Source organism: Hyperolius riggenbachi, chromosome 8, assembly GCF_040937935.1.
Source record: "Hyperolius riggenbachi isolate aHypRig1 chromosome 8, aHypRig1.pri, whole genome shotgun sequence".
Taxonomy (NCBI): Eukaryota; Metazoa; Chordata; class Amphibia; order Anura; family Hyperoliidae; genus Hyperolius; species Hyperolius riggenbachi.
In genome coordinates, this window is record NC_090653.1 from 253,565,094 (window position 1) to 253,579,155 (window position 14,062).

The following is a 14,062-nucleotide window of genomic DNA, read 5'->3' on the forward strand; positions in this document are numbered from 1 at the left end:
TATCTAATTCAACTACTTACCTTCTATGGCCGCAAAGAAATACTAAGAGTATGGAAGGGCGCTGGGGGCCCCTCGATTAACCACCCTGGCGTTCTGATTAAATCGCCAGGGTGGCTGCGGGAGGGTTTTTTTTTAATTAAAAAAAAACTATTTCATGCAGCCAACTGAAAGTTGGCTGCATGAAAGCCCACTAGAGGGCGCTCCGGAGGCGATCTTCTGATCGCCTCCGGCGGCAAGAAATAACACGGAAGGCCGCAATGAGCGGCCCTCCGTGTTTCGCTTCCCTCGTCGCCATGGCGACGAGCGGAGTGACGTCATGGACGTCAGCCGACGTCCTGACGTCTGCCGCCTCCGATCCAGCCGTTAGCGCTGGCCGGAACTGTTTGTTCCGGCTACGCTGGGCTCGGGCGGCTGGGGGGACCCTCTTTCGCCGCTGCACGCGGCGGATCGCCGCGCTGCAGCGGCGATCAGGCAGCACACGCGGCTGGCAAAGTGCCGGCTGCGTGTGCTGCACTTTATTTGGTGAAAATCGGCCCAGCAGGGCCTGAGCGGCAGCCTCTGGCGGTGTTGGACGAGCTGAGCTCGTCCAGACCGCTCAGCAGGTTAATCATTGGAAAAAAACAGTGAACCAATCTTTGACATTATATAAACTGACCTATTTAAGTAGAAATTGTCCAAATAAATTTGAAAAAATTTGGTCTCCATGGATTGGTAATCCAGATATTACCTCTGACACTCCTTCCTAAGCTAAATGTATAATCTTTAATATTAATAACTTTGATCTGGGTATAGTACCTGATGGTGTGGTGCTGGGGGGCGGGGGTGGAGGCGACCTAACTAACCTGTTCTTCCCTTCCTCTGTTTATTTTCTTTTTTCTCTTCTCTCTCTTTTTAAGCTATATACCCTGCATTAATACAGAGGTATAATTTGATGTACTATAATTAAGTTAGGACGACGTATCTAATGCTCCTGAAACAATTTGGGCTCCCTGGACGCTATGGACAATTCTTAAAAGAATATCTAGGAAGGAGCCACTATGTACTATACAATACAATACAATACAATAACATTTCTATAGCGCTTTTCTCCCATAGGACTCAAAGCGCTTAGGCTCTCTCAGATTCAGTAATTAGTAGGGTGAAGTATTCACACAACAAAAGTTATATTTCTGCAAATGCCAAACTGAACAGGTGGGTTTTCAGTCTGGATTTAAACACGTCCAGGGATGGAGCTGTCCTGATCTGTTGAGGTAAGGAGTTCCAAAACGTAGGGCCAGCATGACAGAAGGCTCTGGGACCAAAAGTTTCCAAGTGGACTCTGGGTATGACTAGATTATTAGAACCTGTTGATCTGAGAATGCGGGGATTGCTACGCAGCTGCAACATATCTTTCATGTATCCAGGGCCTAAATTATTCAGGGATTTAAATGTCAGTAGGCCGATCTTGAATAGGACCCTCCATTCTATAGGTAGCCAGTGAAGGGAGTGCAGGACTGGCGTTATGTGGCAGTGACGGGGTTGGTTGGTTAGCAGTCTGGCAGCAGTATTCTGTATCAGCTGTAGTCGGTACAAGACCTTTTTTGGAAGGCCAGTGTAGAGAGCATTGCAGTAGTCCAGTCGGGATGTGATGAAGGCGTGGACTAAGGTTGGCAGATCTTCTGGGGGTATGAGGTGCTTGATTTTTGCAATGTTCTTCAGGTGAAAATAGGATGATTTCACCACAGCAGAGATTTGAGTTCTGAAGTTTAAATCCCAATCAATTAGAACTCCCAGGCTACGCACATGATCAGAGCTGCGCAGATCCGTGCCTCCTATTCCCAGTGGTGAAGACTGCAAGTTAAGTTGTTTTGTTATCATGCTCTGCCCTCCTATCAGAAGGACTTCAGTTTTGTCTGCATTTAGTTTCAGCCAGTTGTCATTCATCCATTGCTGTAGTTCACGTAAGCAGGCTAGAGTACTAGATACTAGAGTATCCTGTACTATGATTTATGATATTGTTGACCTCTGATTGTATATAAGCTTAATTCTGTCCTGTTGTGGCCTCATGGCAATGTTTTGTTGTATTAAAATCAATAAAATGATTTGTTAAAAAAAAAAAAAAAAAGTAAATGAATATGGCAGGTTCCATATTCTTCTCACTTCATTTGTCCTTAAAGGACTTACGAGGCCAAAATGTCTAAAAAAGCAAAGTACCTGTAAGCTGTTTAAATGCACGGAGGACGCCGTCCGCGCCCTCCATGCAGTTCCGCCGGGTCCCCTTCCTGAGATCGCCGTCCGCGCCGACCCCGGCCCCCCAGGCCGGGTCGGGCTCTCGTGCCGCTCTCAATATGGCCGCTTCCATTGGCCGTGGCTGCGCAGTCCGCCTGGCCGCGAGTGCGGCTGCGCAGCTCTACGGCCAACCCCTCCGATCCACGCTACAGTGCGTGGTTCGGGGGGTTGGCCGTAGAGCTGCGCAGCCGCACTCGCGGCCAGGCGGACTGCGCAGCCGCGGCCAATGGAAGCGGCCATATTGAGAGCGGCACGAGAGCCCGACCCGGCCTGGGGGGTCGGCGCGGGGGGCGTTCTCAGGAAGGGGACCCGGCGGAACTGCACGGAGGGCGCGGACGGCGTCCTCCGTGCATTTAAACAGCTTACAGGTACTTTGCTTTTTTAGACATTTTGGCCTCGTAAGTCCTTTAAAGAGAATCTGTATTGTTAAAATCGCACAAAAGTAAACATACCAGTGCGTTAGGGGACATCTCCTATAACCCTCTGTCACAATTTCGCCGCTCCTCGTCGCATTAAAAGTGTTTAAAAACAGTTTTAAAAAGTTTGTTTATAAACAAACAAAATGGCCACCAAAACAGGAAGTAGGTTGATGTACAGTATGTCCACACATAGAAAATACATCCATACACAAGCAGGCTGTATACACCCTCCCTTTTGAATCTCAAGAGATCATTGGGTGTTTCTTTCCCCCTGCAGAATCTCATGCACTGAAGTTTCAGGCTGCTCTTTTCTTCCTGCAAACAGCTTTGCCCTTGTCTATAATTCCTCAGTATGTGAAAGCCCAGCCAGCTTAGAGGACGATTTATCCAGCTTGTAAAAGATAAGAGAGAAGCTGCTCTAATCCTAAATAATACACAGGCAGTGTGCATAGAGGGGCCTATAAGGGGCAGTTCATATCAGAACCACAACACTGAAGAACTTGGCAGCCTTCCAGACACAGGCCGACAAGTCTGACAGGAGAAAGATACATTGATTTATTACAGAGACTGTGATAGTAGAACGTGCTGCAGTAAGCCAGAACACATTAGAATAGCTTTTGGAACTTGTAGGATGATAAAAAAACAGGATGAAATTTTTGTTACGGAGTCTCTTTAAGGCTGGTTTCACAATGGGACGTTACAGGCGCACGTTAGAGCAGCCTGTAACGCACCCCCACCGCACAGCAATGAAAAATCAATGGGCTGTTAACAGTGCCCACGTTGCGTTACTTAGTAAGGCTGCGCCATAAGACAACGTACTGCATGCTGTACTTTATAAGCGGCAGAGCCGCGTTGGACTGCTTGCACATGCTCAGTAATGTTGGGGAGGAGCGGAGAGCGGCCAGGCACATGGCTAATTAATATTCACTGCACTCAGTGACGTGCAGTGTTTACTTCCTGGAGCGGCCGCTCTGTGCGGCGACTGGCCGGGTGGGACCACGTGATGCCGCATGCGTCCAAGAGTACGCATCACGGACGCCAGAGTGAGCTGCACAACGCAGCTCACTCTGACGTCCACATCAGAGAGCACCAGGCGTTGCGTTAGGGGCACATTATGCGACCATAACGTCCCCTAAAACGCAACGTCCCACTGTGAAACCAGCCTTAAGGCTGCTTTCACAGTAAGACATTACAGGTGCACGTTAGAGCAGCCTGTAACGCAGCCCAACTCACAGTAATGTAAAATCAATGGGCTGTTCACAGTGCCCACGTTGCGTTACATTGTAACGCTGCACGTTCAAATAAAGTGCAGCATGCTATGCGTTCTACGCAGTTTTAGCCGCGTTAGACTATGTGCACATGCTCAGTTATGTGTTGTTTGTTTTTTTGGGCTGGAGAGGATGCGGGGAGAGTCCGCTATTGTAGCCAGCCACATGGCTACTTAATATTCACTGCACTGCAGTGTTTACTTCCTGGAGCGACCGCTGATTGGCTGGCGGGACCACGTGATGCGGAGTGCTCCGATCACCTGGTCTCCGCAGCGCATAGGACACAAAAGGCGCACCAAGAGCTGCATAACGCAGCTCTAGGTAGCGTCCTCCTCCAACACCACCAGGCGTTGTGTTAGGGGCACGTTAGGCGATCTATAACGTCCTCTAAAACGCAACGTCCTGCTGGGAAAGAGGCCTAAATCAAAATGCAGATGCACTGTAAGCAGCATGTTGGCACATTTGCAATTTAAAAACGGTAAACTTTTTAAAAGGTAAACAAATTAGGGACTATGTCACTAGGGGACTCCATCCCTAAGGGGGTTTGTCACTATTTTTTTTAGTATTTATATGGCGCCAACATCTTATACAGCACTGTACAGAGTACATAGTCATGTCACTAACTGTCCCTCAGAGGGGCTCACAATCGAATCCCTCCGATAGTCATATGTCTGTATCATGTCATAATGTACTGTATGTATCTTAGGCCTCTTTTCCACGAACTGTTTACAGGCAGTGAAATGCCTCTCAAACTCTCACAACTGCTTCCTGCTGCCTGGTAACTACTCCCTGCTGCCTGGTAACTACTCCCTGCTGCCTGGTAACTACTCCCTGCTGCCTGGTAACTACTCACTGCTGCCTGGTAACTACTCCCTGCTGCCTGGTAACTACTCCCTGCTGCCTGGTAACTACTCACTGCTGCCTGGTAACTACTCACTGCTGCCTGGTAACTATTCACTGCTGCCTGGTAACTACTCACTGCTGCCTGGTAACTACTCCCTGCTGCCTGGTAACTACTCCCTGCTGCCTGGTAACTACTCACTGCTGCCTGGTAACTACTCCCTGCTGCCTGGTAACTACTCCCTGCTGCCTGGTAACTACTCACTGCTGCCTGGTAACTACTCACTGCTGCCTGGTAACTACTCACTGCTGCCTGGTAACTACTCCCTGCTGCCTGGTAACTACTCACTGCTGCCTGGTAACTACTCACTGCTGCCTGGTAACTACTCACTGCTGCCTGGTAACTACTCCCTGCTGCCTGGTAACTACTCCCTGCTGCCTGGTAACTACTCCCTGCTGCCTGGTAACTACTCACTGCTGCCTGGTAACTACTCACTGCTGCCTGGTAACTACTCCCTGCTACCTGGTAACTACTCACTGCTGCCTGGTAATTACTCCCTGCTGCCTGGTAACTACTCACTGCTGCCTGGTAACTACTCACTGCTGCCTGGTAACTGTTTGCTGAGTACACAGCTCAACAGTTCGTGGAAAAGAGGCCTTATGCTGCGTACACACTGGCGACTATGGTCGTTTGAAACAGCTCATTAACGATCATTCCACCGACAATCGGGGAAAGAACTTTACCCAACGATCATTAACACGAACGACAAAAGAACGACACGGGACGGGAAGGGGAAGATGGAACGGGAAGATGGAAATATCCAACCTGACGGATCGTATCTACCGACAATCGTTACAAAACTATAGTGTGTACAGACATCGGCCGAGAACGATCGTTACAAGGGCCAATGCGCCTGCGTTGGATTCTGCCCAGCTTCTGTACTTCCTGTGTAGTGTGACCCGTAAAGATTGTTACATTGCTTATTTCAAATAAACTTTGTTTGCAAGTTAACTATCATATATTTTTATCTATTGTAACTCCATGTTGGTAGGTTTTTTTTAATTTTATATAAATATGTACGCAACATTTCCTTCTGATCGTTCTTTTCTGCGAGAACGATCATTAAAATGTGTATGATGATCGCTGCATCCCATCGTTGCATACCAATCTTTCCAATATCGTTTGTCTGGTAACTATCGTTCTTTGCAAACGATAGTTATCGCAAGTGTGTACGAACCATAAGTCTAGACTCTAGGCCCAATTTAGGGGGAAGCCAAGTAACTTATTTGTATGTTTTGTGGGAGGAAACCAGAGTGCCTGGAGGATGTCATTAAGGGGACTCCCACTAATGGGCTAAATCGCTGATACTGGCTCAGGGGAGGGGGGGGAGGGGCTATCCTAAAAGGGTCTTGCAGAGTATTGCTCTTGTACTTGGCTCTGTTTTTTTTTTATTGTGTTATCATTTTACTGATATAAATTATTATTTTTTTTATCATAAAACAGGTGATTGTTTGCCCTGAATTAGTAGATAAGCATGTGGCGGTAGAGGGGGAACAGGCTGGCTTGCCTGGGTCGCCACATGAGTCAGTAATAGCCCTGGTGTGCAGGAATTATATCCCCGTCAGCAACAACATTGGAGCTATTGGCAGGTGAAGTGGATAACGTAATGTACACATGCTCAATTACTGTCCCCATCAATGGCTGCTGATCGCATGTTAAAGGGCACCTGAAGAGAGAGGAATATGGAGGCTGCCATATTTATTTCATTGTAAACAATGCCAGTTGCCTGGCAGTCCTGTTGAAAGGTCAGTTTATTAGGGCTAGTGGGAATGGGGCCCTACTGATCAGTGTATGACAGGGCAGCAGCAGGGGGTGCAGACAGAAAGGCTCAGTGAGGCTGCTTTCACAGTGGGATGTTACAGGCGCAGGTTAGAGCAGCCTGTAACGCAGCCCAACTCACAGTAATGAAAAATCAATGGGTTGTTCACAGTGCCTACATTGCGTTACAGTGTAACGCTGCATGTTCTATAAAAGTGCAGCATGCTGTGCGTTATAGGTGGTTTTAGCTAAGTTAGACTGTTTGCACATGCTCAGTAAGGGGGCTATTGTTCCTAGCCACATGGCTAATTAATATTCACTGCACTCTAGTGTTGTCCAGATCATGAACCATTAGGATCTTTTTTTGTGAGTCGCATCATCCGGATCATCACAATGAACGATTCGATTCACAGTGGATGTCTGGAAGAAACAGGAACTGCAGCTTCTGTGCACAAGCTCAATCTTCCTGCTGCATCTCTCCCTTCCCCATTAGCAGCCTCAATGTGCCCTCATTCTCCTGCACCTCTCACTCTGCTGCACCCCTGCTTCCCTAGTAAAATGATTCAAAGATTCGGTTCGAATCATCCAAATCATTGAAAAGATCCTGACTTCCCAGGATAGCACCAAGAGCTGCATAACTTGGCTCAATCTGACGTCCAACTTCAACACCACGATTGGGTTGCATTAGGGGCACGTTATGCGACCTTAACGTCCCATAAAACGCAACGTCGTGGTGTGAAAGAGGCCTAAGGGTTGGTTCACACCGTGAGCGATTGCACTCAGTTTGCTGATCACTAGTGATCGCCGAAGCGCTACAGCAGTGTCACCCTATGAGGGTGTTCCTACTGCATCGTATGCTACAGGTGAAATTAAGCTGATGAGATAAACAATTGTACCTATCCTCCTTGTCAAAAAAAATACTTTTTTTTTTTTACATATCCCACAGTTTTATTTTATAAAAATAAAACTAGCCCAGCCCCAAGCTCCCAGGACCTTCCTCACCGCAGCTCTGAAGTCAGCCGTTCGCCGGAGCTCCGACCCAGTCCCTGGCGATGACGTCAGAGCGACCACCTGGAGGAAGCCCCCGGTAAGTACCACTCTTTTTCATAAATTTGCACTGATAACTCCTTTAAATCTAGCTTTTGAGTTTTTACTGTTTCATTGTCTCTGCTTAATGACACATTCATTTAAGTATGCCAGAGCTCAAATCTATGAACTATTGACTCCTTTTATCTCTTTCCTGCCCTCAGAAGCCATTTTCTGCTAGAAAAGTGTTTTATGGCTGTAATTACTTATCAGTGAGGGTCACACTGTACTCTGACTCAGGGCCAGTGCACACCAAAAACCTCTAGCAGATCAGCGAAACGCTAGAGGTTTTTGAAGCAATTTTCAGAGCGATTCTAGGCATGTTTTCTAAACATGCCTAGCGTTTTTTGGAGCGTTTTTGTGTAGCGGATTACAAATATTGTTACAGTAAAGCTGTTAGTGAACAGTTACTGTAACAAAAACGCCTGGAAAACCGCTCTGATCTAGCGTTTTTCAGAGCGGTTTTCCACTTTCCTATACTTTAACATTGAGGCAGAAACGCCTCAGTAATCTAAAAAATGCTGCAGCCCCCGAGTTTGTGTTTGTAGAAAAAACGAACCGCTCTGGTGTGCACCATCCCATTCACTTTCATTAGCTAATCGGTTTTCCCCCAGTAAGCGTTTTAAAAAACGCTCCATAATCGCTCAGTTGTGCACCAGCCCTCAGACAGAAACTGTCACTTGCATACCTAATTTTTAACTCTTTCAGGCAGAGAAAGAAAAAAGGAACATAGCCTAGTTATTTGTGTGTTTGGCACTGTATATACATGTCTAGCTCATCATGTCACATATCCCATTGTGTTCCCTCCTTAGCAGTAATCCCGAGTCAGGCTCGTGACAAAAATCCGCTGCTCAGAGCGGTATTCCAGTACCTGAGTGAGTTATATGCAGGAACTGCTGCAGATCTCTCTGTGGTATGTTTTTTTCTTTCTTGTTTTTAGGGTCTAAAAGCTTGTGAAAAAATTGCACGGCTTTTAGACACTAAATCTGGAAATAATCATAACACCAGGGAGTCTGAAGCCATTCAAAAAAAAAAAAAAACCTAGACACTCCCCTAAAGAGAGAGAAGTCTCTGGGTCCTACAGAGCCTTTCAGTTTCTCTCACGGTCCCCGCGTTCCGGTGCTGGCTCCTCCATTAACAGTTTCCGATCAATAGGTCGGAGACTGCTCTCTGCCGCTGCAGGAGGCTTTGGCAGTCTTTGGGAGCCCAGGTGCTTTCCGTACTGCCGTTCCGTACTGAGCGAGCATGCATTCTTGCGCATGTGCAGTACGGAGCTGCTTGTCTTCGGGAGAACTTAGGCTCCCAAAGACTTCTGAAGCTTCTCGCGGCGGAGGATGTGAACGAGGGATCCTGCACTGGAGCAAGCGGACCATGAGAGGAATAGGAAGGCGCTATAGGACCGAAAGCCTTCCCTCTCATTAGGTAAGTATCTGTTTTTTTTTTATTATTTTATTCATTTATGGCTTCAGGCTCACTTTACCCTATTGAGCCCCAGAGGTTTAAACCCCCCGCCCTCCCATTTTTTAAAAACAATTCTTCACTTCACAAATTTAACGGTTTATTTCTCAGTCATACAACTTAGCACTTTCTTTAATTTTACTTCCTTTTCTTCTCACAAGTATAGTTTTCTTTTGAAGGTATTTGACTGCTGCTGCTATTTTTAGTTTTTTTTTTTAATTAATCAAAAAAACTGAAATTTTTGTAAAAACTAGATATATTGTTTGTTTATTCCCCCCCCCCTCCCACACCAAATTGGCTCTGCACTACTATACATATACATATGCCTATGGTAGGGATTAGACTGTGAGCCCCTCTGAGGGGACAGTTAAGTGACAAAACTATACTCTGTACAGCGCTGTGTAAGATGTCAGCGTCATATAAATACTTGTTTGGTTAAAAAAAAAAAACAGCCTGCCAGCGCTGATCAGCAGCTGGCAGGCTGATCATTGGGGCCCGCTGTGCAAGCTTCCGTCAAATCTCGCTCCTCGGTAGATGATACATATATGCGTCGCAGAGGAATGAGAGAGACACTCTCCTGCCGCCACCCTGCGTTAGGCGGTCAGAAAGAGGTTAAAGAATTGTGCAAAATTGCACATTTAAAAGAAAAAAAAAATCGCTGTCTAAATTGCTTTGCAAAGTCGCAGTCGCTAAGCGACTAATAGTGTAAACTAGGCCTTAGGCAGCTGCAGCCCAGTTACAAACCTCATTCTAGCAGAGAATTAAAATTGCAAAAAATTTCCTTTACCGATCAGTGGATACTTCTACAACTTTCTGCAAAGAAAAGTTTTGGAAGTACAGTTATGTATTTAAATGCCCCGTCTTTGCTTGCCCGCTCTGTGACTTACCTGCACCTCTCGCCAAAGAGCCTTTGGTCACTGGATGTCTATAGATTCCGGGAGCGTAGAGGACTTCCCTTGTCTGTCTGACAGTAACTCTCCAGCTATATCTGCTGAGTGCTCACTGACAGTGACAAGAATTACAGGAAGTCGAGTCACTTACCCTGCAGCTACTATATATGTGTAGCCAAGCTTATCACACCTATCTGGCCCCTCCCATAATATACACAGGTTTGTGGCTAGGAGCGAGTGACAGCCAAGTCCCAGCAAGTAAACCTACAGGCTCCTGAACACTGGAATTGGTTTAAAGGGCTCTTATCAAAGATGGGAGGACGAAACTAGTCACTGGCTGAGTTTTTACAGACTTGAGCAGCCCCTGGAAGGGTCAGAGGGTAAAACTTCCATTCCACACATAGTTACCTATATAATAAAATGTCTTTTATCACATAGAAAAGAGGATAATTCCTTATTATTTATTACTCATTTACACTCACAGTAGCTGCTGTAATGTATTTTGCAAATATTTAAAACATGTTCCTTGTTAATAATACTCTCGTACTGCAATGTTTATTTTTCTTCAGAAGCAGGATAAAATATTGTGACACCTTAGCTGTGTAGTGAGTTGCACAGAAGCCAAATTCCTGAACACCAGCAGCTTCCTGTTACTGCTTCCCTGCTCCTCTCTGCACCTTCTATATATACTCTAATGCTGGCAATACGAGTTTTTTCAGCAGCTAGATCATTTCTGACAGATCCAGTCTGATTTCCGATCGTTTTTCTGATCAATTTCTATAGAAGTAATCAGAAAACCCAATCAGAAAAATGATCAAAATCAGATCGGACCTGTCAGAAATTGTCTATCAAGCCATTTATCTGCCGAGAAAACTCATTGGCTATCATTCATAAACGTGTTGTCGGTAAAGAGAATCTGTGTGGGAAAACACCGCTGTCGGTGATTTAGACTTCTGGCTGCTCATTCATAAAAATGTATCCAGTTGCGATAGCAGTGCGGAGATTCCCCGAACTAGGCTGGCGGTAGGCTTGCGGAAACACAGGAAGCTGCCGAGTTGATACATTTCTCCGTGTTCCGCTCTACTGCAGCTGCCTGGGAGGTCTGTGTCTCCATTAACTCAGCATTGTTATTGCCACAGAGGGAGCGGTATTTCCCGTCCTCATACCGCTTGCGGTAATCTTTATGAATTAACATTTTGTTACATTTTTACGATAATCACCGCACAAGGCGGTGATTTATCGCTCTGCTCGGTAATGTCAGGTTTTTAATGCGGAAAGAGCCTTTATGAATGCTGAATTTGCTAGGTGTTCGGTAAAGTCAGCTGATTTAAGCATTTCCGCATGCTTTATGAATGATAGCCATTGTGTATTCCCAGCGTAACTGCACCTTCATGTCTTCCCAGCCACTTCCTGCCTTGCTACTGCTGCCCTGCTCAACCTTGCTCCTGCTAAACACTCCACCTTCATAGGTCTTCCCAGCCACTTCTTGCTCTGCTACTGCTGCCCTGCTCCACTCTGCTCCTGCTAAACACTTCAACTCCACCTTCATACTGTATGTCTTCCGAGCTACTTCTTGCTCTGCTACTGCTGTCCTGCTCCTGCTAAACAACCACTCCACCTTCATATGTCTTCCCAGCTACTTCTTGCTCTGTTACTGCTGTCCTGCTCATGCTAAACACTCCAACTCCACCTTTATATGTCTTCCCAGCCACCTCTCTCTGCTCCTGCTAAACACTCCAGCTCCACTTTTATATGTCTTCTCAGCCACTCCCTGCTCTGCTACTGCTGCCCTGCTCCTCTCTGCTATTGCTAAACACTCCAGCTCCACCTTTAGGGCTCGTTTCCACTATAGCGAATCCGCATGCGGGCACTGCATGCGGATTCGCATAGTCAATGTAAGTGGATGGGGCTGTTTCCACTTGTGCGGCGGCGGGAGCGTTTTTTCGGTGCGGCAGAAATCTGCACGGCAGAGCCGTCAGATTTCGCGTGCGGGAGGAATGCGGGCGAATCGCCGCTAATGCATTTAATAGGGAAATCGCATGCGGCTTTGTCATGCGGATTTCCCCACGATTTCGCATGGTTTGCTATGGAGCTTTACTCAGGCAGTGACATGGTTAAATTCGCCTGGCTCCTTGCCATACGAAATCGTGGCTAAATCCGCAGGCAGAAACGCAGCTGCATGCGATTTCTTCTGCGGTGGAATCCAGGCGATTCCGCACCACAACAGTGGAAACGAGCCCTGATGTCTTCTCAGCCACTCCCTGCTCCTGCTACACACTCCAGCTCCACCTTTATATGTCTTCCCAGCTACTTCTTGCTCTGCTACTGCCGCCCTGCTCCTGCTAAACACTCCAGCTCCACCTTTATATGTCTTCTCAGCCACTCCCTGCTCCTCTCTGCTCCTGCTAAACACTCCAGCTCCACCTTTATATGTCTTCTCAGCCACTCCCTGCTCCTCTCTGCTCCTGCTAAACACTCCAGCTCCACCTTTATATGTCTTCTCAGCCACTCCCTGCTCCTCTCTGCTCCTGCTACACACTCCAGCTCCACCTTTATATGTCTTCTCAGCCACCTCCTGCTCTGCTACTGTTGCCAGGCTCCACTCTTATCCTGCTAAACATTCCAGCTCCACCTTTATATGTCTTCCCAGCCACTTCCTGCTTTGCTCCTCTATTATGGGGACCTTATATAAGTGCTGTAGGTACCTGGGATGCATATGTAGTAATATGCCACTGGTCAGCTGGGCACAGGATCACCCTGCTGCCAATGAAATTTCCACAGGTGTAAAATGGCTTCTGAGAGCAGGAAAGAGTTCAATAGTTCATATATTTTAGCTCTGGAATACTTCAATGAATGTGTCATTGAGCAAAAACAATAAAACAGTTACAACTTAAAAAGTAGATTTAAACATAAAATAAAACTGTGGAATATCTTAAGTCATTTTTAGAAGAAAGAACATAGATACAATCATTTATTTCATTAGTTTATTTTCGCTTTGGGTGTTATTTAACCACTTCACCACTGAGGGGTTTTACCCCTGAAACACCAGAGCAATTTTCCCCTTTCAGCGCTCCTTCCATTCATTCGTCTATAACTTTATTATTACTTATCACAATGAAATAAACTATATCTTGTTTTTTTCGCCACCAATTAGGCTTTCTTTAGGTGGGACATTATGCCAAGAATTATTTTATTCTAAATGTGTTTTAATGGGAAAATAGGAAAAAATGTGGGAAAAAATTATAATTTTTCAGTTTTCGGCCATTATAGTTTTTAAATAATGCATGCTACTGTAATTAAAACCCATGAAATGTATTTGCCCATTTGTCCCGGTTATAAAACCGTTTAAATGATGAACTTGGTTCATTCAGAGTGTGCGGATCACCTGGATTTTCTTTGGTAAATGATGTCCCTATCACAATGTTTGTCGCTAATATTTTATTTGGAAATAAAGGTGCATTTTTTTCAGTTTTGCATCCATCCCTAATTACAAGCCCGTAGTTTATAAAGTAACAGTGTTATACCCTCTTGACATAAATATTTAAAAAGTTCAGTCCCTAAGGTAACTATTTATGTTTTTTTTTTTTTGTATTTTTTTTTTTTTTAATTACAAAAAAAATAATAATTGGGGAGTGTGGGAGGTAATGAGTTAATTTATTGTGTAAAACGAATGTATATGTAAAATGCTTTAGGGTGTAGTTTTACTATTTGGTCACAAGATGGCCACAGTGAGTTTGTGTACATGCGACCTGTAAGCATCCGAAAGGACGCTTACAGGAAGCAGGAGGAGGCTAGGAAAATCTCAATGATCGCGCTGTTTCTCATAGAAGCAGCAGATCATTGCGGGGGCTTAGATCAACGAACAGGAATGGATTTTCCCATTCATTGATCTCTGGGCTAGCGGGCGGCGGCGTGCACGAGCGGCGGTAGCGCGGGAGGTACGGATTTCTCCGTCCCTTGGTTTTATAAGGGTGGAAAAAGGGACGGAGAAATCCGTACCGCGGGGGGTAAAGT

At 45.9% G+C, this 14,062-nt stretch overlaps 1 pseudogene; it reads right to left on the reverse strand.

The window, feature by feature from the left end:
• Nucleotides 1–14,062, reverse strand: part of LOC137527762 (uncharacterized) — a 205,656-nt pseudogene that overhangs the window by 173,849 nt on the left and 17,745 nt on the right.